Below are 12706 nucleotides of genomic sequence, written 5' to 3'. Positions count from 1 at the left end.
TACCATCATCATTACTACTCTACAACCACCATCATCATTACTACTCTACTACAACCACCATCATCCATCTACTACAACCACCATCATCATTACTACTCTACTACAACCACCACCATCATCATTACTACTACTACTCATCACAACCACCACCATCACTACTCTTACTACTACTACTACAACCACCATCATCATTACTACTCTACTACAACCACCATCATCATTACTACTCTACTACAACCACCACCATCATCATTACTACTCTACTACAACCACCATCATCATTACTACTCTACTACAACCACCATCATCATTACTACTCTACTACAACCACCATCATCATTACTACTCTCTACTACAACCACCATCATCACTACACTCTACTCATCATTACTACTACACCATCATCATTATTACTACTACAACCACCATCATCATTACTACTCTACTACAACCACCATCATCATTACTACTACTACTACAACCACCATCATCATTTACTCTACTACTCTACTACAACCACCATCATCATTACTACCACCATCATCCACTCTACTACAACCACCATCATCATTACTACTCTACTACATACAACCTACTACAACCACCATCATCATTACTACTCTACTACAACCACCATCATCATTTACTACTACAACCACCATCATCATCATTACAACCACCATCACTACTACAACCACCATCATCATTACTACTCTACTACAACCACCATCATCATTCATCATTACTACTCTACAACCACCATCATCATTTACTACTACAACCACCACCATCATTACTACACCATACTACAACCACCATCATCATTACTACTCTACTACAACCACCATCATCATTACTACTCTACTACAACCACCATCATCACTACAACCACCATTACTACTCTACTACAACCACCATCATCATTACTACTCTACTACAACCACCATCATCATTACTACTCTACTACAACCACCATCATCACTACTACAACCACCATCATCATTACTACTCTACTACAACCACCATCATATTACTCTACTACAACCACCATCATCATCTACTCTACTACAACCACCATCATACTACATCATCAACCACCATCATCATACTACTACAACCACCATCATCATTACTACTACTACAACCACCATCATCATTACTACTACAACCACCATCATCATTACTACTACAACCACCATCATCATTACTACTCTACTACAACCACCATCATCATTACTACTCTACTACAACCACCATCATCATTACTCATCATTACTACTACAACCACCATCATCATTACTACTCTACTACAACCACCATCATCATTACTACTCTACTACAACCACCATCATCATTACTACTCTACTACAACCACCATCATCATTACTACTCTACTACAACCACCATCATCATACTACAACCACCATCATCATTACTACTACAACCACCATCATCATTACTACTCTACTACAACCACCATCATCATTACTACTCTACTACAACCACCATCATCATTACTACTCTACTACAACCACCATCATCATTACTACTCTACTACAACCACCATCATCATTACTACTCTACTACAACCACCATCATCATTACTACTACAACCACCATCATCATTACTACTCTACTACAACCACCATCATCATTACTACTCTACTACAACCACCATCATCATTACTACTCTACTACAACCACCATCATCATTACTACTCTACTACAACCACCATCATCATTACTACTACAACCACCATCATCATTACTACTACAACCACCATCATCATTTACTACTACAACCACCATCATCATTACTACTACAACCACCATCATCATTACTACTACAACCACCATCATCATTACTACTACTACAACCACCATCATCATTACTACTACAACCACCATCATCATTACTACTACCACCACCATCATACAACCACCATACATTACTACTCTACTACAACCACCATCATCATTACTACTCTACTACAACCACCATCATCATCACCACCATCATCATTACACTACAATACCATCATCATTACTACTCTACTACAACCACCATCATCATTACTACTCTACTACAACCACCATCATCATTTACTACTACATCATCATTACTACTCTACTACAACCACCATCATCATTACTACTACAACCACCATCATCATTACTACTCTACTACAACCACCATCATCATTACTACTCTACTACAACCACCATCATCATTACTACAGCCACCACTACTACTCTACCATACAACTACAACCACCATCATCATTACTACTCTACTACAACCACCATCATCATTACTACTCTACTACACCACCATCATCATTACTACTCTACTACCACCATCATCATCATCACTACTACTACAACCACCATCATCATTACTACTAACCACCATATCATTCTACTACAACCACCATCATCATTACTACTCTACTACAACCACCATCATCATTACTACTCTACTACAACCACCATCATCATTTACTACTACAACCACCTACTACAACCACCATCATCATTACTACTCTACTACAACCACCATCATCATTACTACTACTACTCTACACCACCATCATTACTACTCTAACCACCATCATCATTACTCTACTACCACCATCATCCACTCTACTACAACCACCATCATCATTACTACTCTACTACAACCACCATCATCATTACTACTCTACTACAACAATCATCACCATCATCATTCATTACTACTCTACTACAACCACCATCATCATTACTACTCTACTACAACCACCATCATCATTACTACAACCACCATCATCTACTACAACCACCATCATCATTACTACTACTACAACCACCATCATCATTACTACTCTACTACAACCACCATCATCATTACTACTCTACTACAACCACCATCATCATTACTACTACTACAACCACCATCATCATTACTACTCTACTACAACCACCATCATCATTACTACTCTACTACAACCACCATCATCATTACTACTCTACTACAACCACCATCATCATCTACTACAACCACCATCATCATTACTACTACAACCACCATCATCATTACTACTCTACTACAACCACCATCATCATTACTATCATTCTACTACAACCACCATCATCATCATCATACAACCACCATATCATTACTACTCTACTACAACCACCATCATCATTACTACTCTACTACAACCACCATCATCATTACTACTCTACTACAACCACCATCATCATTACTACTCTACTACAACCACCATCATCATTACTACTACTACCAACCACCATCATCATTACTACTCTACTACAACCACCATCATCATTACTACTACCTACCATCATCATTACTACTCTACTACAACTACCATCCTCATTACTACTCTACTACAACCACCATCATCATTACTACTCTACTACAACCACCATCATCATTACTACTCTACTACAACCACCATCATCATTACTACTCTACTACAACCACCATCATCATTACTACTCTACTACAACCACCACCATCATCATTACTACTCTACTACCACCACCATCATCATTACTACTCTACTACAACCACCATCATCACTACTCTACTACAACCACCATCATCATTACTACTACAACCCACCATCATCATTACTACTACAACCACCATCATCATTACTACTCTACTACAACCACCATCATCATTACTACTCTACTACAACCACCATCATCATTACTAAATTAAACTATAACTAATTTATAACTAAATAACGGTCATCTTCTCCTTCATATCAGTACTGCAACCACCATCATCATTACTAAATGAAACTATAACTAATTTATAACTAAATAACGGTCATCATTACTACTCTACTACAACCACCATCATCATTACTAAATTAAACTATAACTAACTTATAACTAAATAACGGTCATCTTCTCCTTCATATCAGTACTACAACTACCATCATCATTACTAAATGAAACTATAACTAATTTATAACTAAATAACGGCCATCTTCTCCTTTATACCAGTACTACAACCACCATCATCATTACTAAATTAAACTATAACTAATTTATAACTAAATAACGGTCATCTTCTCCTTCATATCAGTACTGCAACCACCATCATCATTACTAAATGAAACTATAACTAACTTATAACTAAATAACGGTCATCATTACTACTCTACTACAACCACCATCATCATTACTAAATGAAACTATAACTAACTTATAACTAAATAACGGTCATCATTACTACTCTACTACAACCACCATCATCATTACTAAATGAAACTATAACTAATTTATAACTAAATAACGGTCATCTTCTCCTTCATATCAGTACTGCAACCACCATCATCATTACTAAATGAAACTATAACTAACTTATAACTAAATAACGGTCATCATTACTACTCTACTACAACCACCATCATCATTACTAAATGAAGCTATAACTAACTTATAACTAAATAACGGTCATCTTCTCCTTCATATCAGTACTGCAACCACCATCATCATTACTAAATGAAACTATAACTAATTTATAACTAAATAACGGTCATCTTCTCCTTTATACCAGTACTGCAACCACCATCATGATTACTAAATGAAACTATAACTAACTTATAACTAAATAACGGTCATCATTACTACTCTACTACCACCACCATCATCATTACTACTCTACCACCATCATCATTACTACTCTACTACAACCACCACCATCATTACTACTACAACCACCATCATCATTACTACTCTACTACAACCACCATCATTACTACTACAACCACCATCATCATTACTACTCTACTACAACCACCACCATCATTACTACTCTACTACAACCACCATCATCATTACTACTCTACTACAACCACCACCATCATTACTACTCTACTACAACCACCATCATAATTACTACTCTACTACAACCACCATCATCATTACTACTCTACTACAACCATCACCATCATTACTACTCTACTACAACCACCACCATCATTACTACTCTACTACAACCACCACCATCATTACTACTACAACTACCATCATCATCATTACTACTACAACCATCATCATCATCATTACTACTCTACTACAACCATCACCATCATCATTACTACTCTACTACAACCACCATCATCATTACTACTCTACTACAACCACCATCATCATTACTACTCTACTACAACCACCATCATCATTACTACTCTACTACAACCACCATCATCATTACTACTCTACTACAACCACCATCATCATTACTACTACAACCACCATCATCATTACTACTCTACTACAACCACCATCATCATTACTATTCTACTACAACCACCATCATCATTACTACTCTACTACAACCACCATCATCATTACTACTCTACTACCACCACCATCATCATTACTACTCTACCACCATCATCATTACTACTCTACTACAACCACCACCATCATTACTACTACAACCACCATCATCATTACTACTCTACTACAACCACCATCATTACTACTACAACCACCATCATCATTACTACTCTACTACAACCACCACCATCATTACTACTCTACTACAACCACCATCATCATTACTACTCTACTACAACCACCACCATCATTACTACTCTACTACAACCACCATCATCATTACTACTCTACTACAACCACCACCATCATTACTACTCTACTACAACCACCACCATCATTACTACTACAACTACCATCATCATCATTACTACTACAACCATCATCATCATCATTACTACTCTACTACAACCATCACCATCATCATTACTACTCTACTACAACCACCATCATCATTACTACTCTACTACAACCACCATCATCATTACTACTCTACTACAACCACCATCATCATTACTACTCTACTACAACCACCATCATCATTACTACTCTACTACAACCACCATCATCATTACTACTACAACCACCATCATCATTACTACTCTACTACCACTACCATCATCATTACTACTCTACTACAACCACCACCATCATTACTACTCTACTACGACCACCATCATCATTACTACTACAACCACCATCATCATTACTACTCTACTACAACCACCATCATCATTACTACTCTACTACAACCACCATCATCATTACTACTCTACTACTCTACTACAACGACCATCATCATTATTACTCTACTACAACCACCATCATCATTACTACTCTACTACAACCATCATCATCATTACTACTCTACTACAACCACCATCATCATTACTACTCTACTACAACCACCATCATCATTACTACTCTACTACAACCACCATCATCATTACTACTCTACTACAACCACCATCATCATTACTACTCTACTACAACCACCATCATCATTACTACTACAACCACCATCATCATTACTACTCTACTACAACCACCATCATCATTACTACTACAACCACCATCATCATTACTACTCTACTACAACCACCATCATCATTACTACTCTACTACAACCACCATCATCTTTACTACTCTACTACAACCACCATCATCATTACTACTCTACTACAACCACCATCATCATTACTACTCTGCTACAACCACCATCATCATTACTACTCTACTACAACCACCATCATCATTACTACTCTACTACAACCACCATCATCATTACTACTACAACCACCATCATCATTACTACTACAACCACCATCATCATTACTACTCTACTACAACCACCATCATCATTACTACTACAACCACCATCATCATTACTACTACAACCACCACCATCATTACTACTCTACTACAACCACCATCATCATTACTACTCTACTACAACCACCATCATCATTACTACTCTACTACAACCACCATCATCATTACTACTCTACTACAACCACCATCATCATTACTACTCTACTACAACCACCATCATCATTACTACTCTACTACAACCACCATCATCATTACTACTCTACTACAACCACCATCATCATTACTACTACAACTACCATCATCATTACTACTCTACTACAACTACCATCCTCATTACTACTCTACTACAACCACCATCATCATTACTACTCTACTACAACCACCATCATCATTACTACTCTACTACAACCACCATCATCATTACTACTCTACTACAACCACCATCATCATTACTACTCTACTACAACCACCACCATCATCATTACTACTCTACTACCACCACCATCATCATTACTACTCTACTACAACCACCATCATCACTACTCTACTACAACCACCATCATCATTACTACTACAACCGCCATCATCATTACTACTACAACCACCATCATCATTACTACTCTACTACAACCACCATCATCATTACTACTCTACTACAACCACCATCATCATTACTAAATTAAACTATAACTAATTTATAACTAAATAACGGTCATCTTCTCCTTCATATCAGTACTGCAACCACCATCATCATTACTAAATGAAACTATAACTAATTTATAACTAAATAACGGTCATCATTACTACTCTACTACAACCACCATCATCATTACTAAATTAAACTATAACTAACTTATAACTAAATAACGGTCATCTTCTCCTTCATATCAGTACTACAACTACCATCATCATTACTAAATGAAACTATAACTAATTTATAACTAAATAACGGCCATCTTCTCCTTTATACCAGTACTACAACCACCATCATCATTACTAAATTAAACTATAACTAATTTATAACTAAATAACGGTCATCTTCTCCTTCATATCAGTACTGCAACCACCATCATCATTACTAAATGAAACTATAACTAACTTATAACTAAATAACGGTCATCATTACTACTCTACTACAACCACCATCATCATTACTAAATGAAACTATAACTAACTTATAACTAAATAACGGTCATCATTACTACTCTACTACAACCACCATCATCATTACTAAATGAAACTATAACTAATTTATAACTAAATAACGGTCATCTTCTCCTTCATATCAGTACTGCAACCACCATCATCATTACTAAATGAAACTATAACTAACTTATAACTAAATAACGGTCATCATTACTACTCTACTACAACCACCATCATCATTACTAAATGAAGCTATAACTAACTTATAACTAAATAACGGTCATCTTCTCCTTCATATCAGTACTGCAACCACCATCATCATTACTAAATGAAACTATAACTAATTTATAACTAAATAACGGTCATCTTCTCCTTTATACCAGTACTGCAACCACCATCATGATTACTAAATGAAACTATAACTAACTTATAACTAAATAACGGTCATCATTACTACTCTACTACCACCACCATCATCATTACTACTCTACCACCATCATCATTACTACTCTACTACAACCACCACCATCATTACTACTACAACCACCATCATCATTACTACTCTACTACAACCACCATCATTACTACTACAACCACCATCATCATTACTACTCTACTACAACCACCACCATCATTACTACTCTACTACAACCACCATCATCATTACTACTCTACTACAACCACCACCATCATTACTACTCTACTACAACCACCATCATAATTACTACTCTACTACAACCACCATCATCATTACTACTCTACTACAACCATCACCATCATTACTACTCTACTACAACCACCACCATCATTACTACTCTACTACAACCACCACCATCATTACTACTACAACTACCATCATCATCATTACTACTACAACCATCATCATCATCATTACTACTCTACTACAACCATCACCATCATCATTACTACTCTACTACAACCACCATCATCATTACTACTCTACTACAACCACCATCATCATTACTACTCTACTACAACCACCATCATCATTACTACTCTACTACAACCACCATCATCATTACTACTCTACTACAACCACCATCATCATTACTACTACAACCACCATCATCATTACTACTCTACTACAACCACCATCATCATTACTATTCTACTACAACCACCATCATCATTACTACTCTACTACAACCACCATCATCATTACTACTCTACTACCACCACCATCATCATTACTACTCTACCACCATCATCATTACTACTCTACTACAACCACCACCATCATTACTACTACAACCACCATCATCATTACTACTCTACTACAACCACCATCATTACTACTACAACCACCATCATCATTACTACTCTACTACAACCACCACCATCATTACTACTCTACTACAACCACCATCATCATTACTACTCTACTACAACCACCACCATCATTACTACTCTACTACAACCACCATCATCATTACTACTCTACTACAACCACCACCATCATTACTACTCTACTACAACCACCACCATCATTACTACTACAACTACCATCATCATCATTACTACTACAACCATCATCATCATCATTACTACTCTACTACAACCATCACCATCATCATTACTACTCTACTACAACCACCATCATCATTACTACTCTACTACAACCACCATCATCATTACTACTCTACTACAACCACCATCATCATTACTACTCTACTACAACCACCATCATCATTACTACTCTACTACAACCACCATCATCATTACTACTCTACTACCACTACCATCATCATTACTACTACAACCACCATCATCACTACTACTCTACTACCACTACCATCATCATTACTACTACAACCACCATCATCATTACTACTCTACTACAACCACCATCATCATTACTACTCTACTACAACCATCACCATCATCATTACTACTCTACTACAACCACCATCATCATTACTACTCTACTACAACCACCATCATCATTACTACTCTACTACAACCACCATCATCATTACTACTCTACTACAACCATCACCATCATCATTACTACTCTACTACAACCACCATCATCATTACTACTCTACTACAACCACCATCATCATTACTACTCTACTACAACCACCATCATCATTACTACTCTACTACAACCACCATCATCATTACTACTCTACTACAACCACCATCATCATTACTACTCTACTACCACTACCATCATCATTACTACTACAACCACCATCATCACTACTACTCTACTACAACCACCATCATGATTACTAAATGAAACTATAACTAACTTATAACTAAATAACGGTCATCATTACTACTCTACTACAACCACCACCATCATCATTACTACTCTACTACAACCACCATCATCATTACTAAATTAAACTATAACTAATTTATAACTAAATAACGGTCATCTTCTCCTTCATATCAGTACTGCAACCACCATCATCATTACTAAATGAAACTATAACTAACTTATAACTAAATAACGGTCATCATTACTACTCTACTACAACCACCATCATCATTACTAAATGAAACTATAACTAATTTATAACTAAATAACGGTCATCTTCTCCTTCATATCAGTACTGCAACCACCATCATCATTACTAAATGAAACTATAACTAACTTATAACTAAATAACGGTCATCATTACTACTCTACTACAACCACCATCATCATTACTAAATGAAGCTATAACTAACTTATAACTAAATAACGGTCATCTTCTCCTTCATATCAGTACTGCAACCACCATCATCATTACTAAATTAAACTATAACTAATTTATAACTAAATAACGGTCATCTTCTCCTTTATACCAGTACTACAACCACCATCATGATTACTACTCTACTACAACCACCATCATCATTACTAAATGAAACTATAACTAATTTATAACTAAATAACGGTCATCTTCTCCTTTATACCAGTACTGCAACCACCATCATCATTACTAAATGAAACTATAACCATCATTACTACTCTACTACAACCACCATCATCATTACTAAATGAAACTATAACTAATTTATAACTAAATAACGGTCATCTTCTCCTTCATATCAGTACTGCAACCACCATCATCATTACTAAATGAAACTATAACTAATTTATAACTAAATAACGGTCATCATTACTACTCTACTACAACCACCATCATCATTACTACTCTACTACAACCACCACCATCATCATTACTACTCTACTACAACCACCATCATCATTACTACTCTACTACAACCACCATCATCATTACTACTCTACTACAACCACCATCATCATTACTACTCTACTACAACCACCATCATCATTACTACTACAACCACCATCATCATTACTACTACAACCACCACCATCATTACTACTCTACTACAACCACCATCATCATTACTACTCTACTACAACCACCATCATCATTACTATTCTACTACAACCACCATCATCATTACTACTCTACTACAACCACCATCATCATTACTACTCTACTACCACCACCATCATCATTACTACTCTACCACCATCATCATTACTACTCTACTACAACCACCACCATCATTACTACTACAACCACCATCATCATTACTACTCTACTACAACCACCATCATTACTACTACAACCACCATCATCATTACTACTCTACTACAACCACCACCATCATTACTACTCTACTACAACCACCATCATCATTACTACTCTACTACAACCACCACCATCATTACTACTCTACTACAACCACCATCATCATTACTACTCTACTACAACCACCATCATCATTACTACTCTACTACAACCATCACCATCATTACTACTCTACTACAACCACCACCATCATTACTACTCTACTACAACCACCACCATCATTACTACTACAACTACCATCATCATCATTACTACTACAACCATCATCATCATCATTACTACTCTACTACAACCATCACCATCATCATTACTACTCTACTACAACCACCATCATCATTACTACTCTACTACAACCACCATCATCATTACTACTCTACTACAACCACCATCATCATTACTACTCTACTACAACCACCATCATCATTACTACTCTACTACAACCACCATCATCATTACTACTCTACTACAACCACCATCATCATTACTACTCTACTACAACCACCATCATCATTACTACTCTACTACAACCACCATCATCATTACTACTACAACCACCATCATCATTACTACTACAACCACCACCATCATTACTACTCTACTACAACCACCATCATCATTACTACTCTACTACAACCACCATCATCATTACTATTCTACTACAACCACCATCATCATTACTACTCTACTACAACCACCATCATCATTACTACTCTACTACCACCACCATCATCATTACTACTCTACCACCATCATCATTACTACTCTACTACAACCACCACCATCATTACTACTACAACCACCATCATCATTACTACTCTACTACAACCACCATCATTACTACTACAACCACCATCATCATTACTACTCTACTACAACCACCACCATCATTACTACTCTACTACAACCACCATCATCATTACTACTCTACTACAACCACCATCATCATTACTACTCTACTACAACCACCATCATCATTACTACTCTACTACAACCACCATCATCATTACTACTCTACTACAACCACCATCATCATTACTACTCTACTAAAACCACCATCATCATTACTACTCTACTACAACCATCATCATTACTACTCTACTACAACCATCATCATCATTACTACTCTACTACAACCACCATCATCATTACTACTCTACTACAACCACCATCATCATTACTACTCTACTACAACCACCATCATCATTACTACTCTACTACAACCA

Source organism: Oncorhynchus nerka, linkage group LG15 (assembly GCF_034236695.1).
Source record: "Oncorhynchus nerka isolate Pitt River linkage group LG15, Oner_Uvic_2.0, whole genome shotgun sequence".
Lineage (NCBI taxonomy): Eukaryota > Metazoa > Chordata > Actinopteri > Salmoniformes > Salmonidae > Oncorhynchus > Oncorhynchus nerka.
This window is presented reverse-complemented; position numbering follows the sequence as displayed.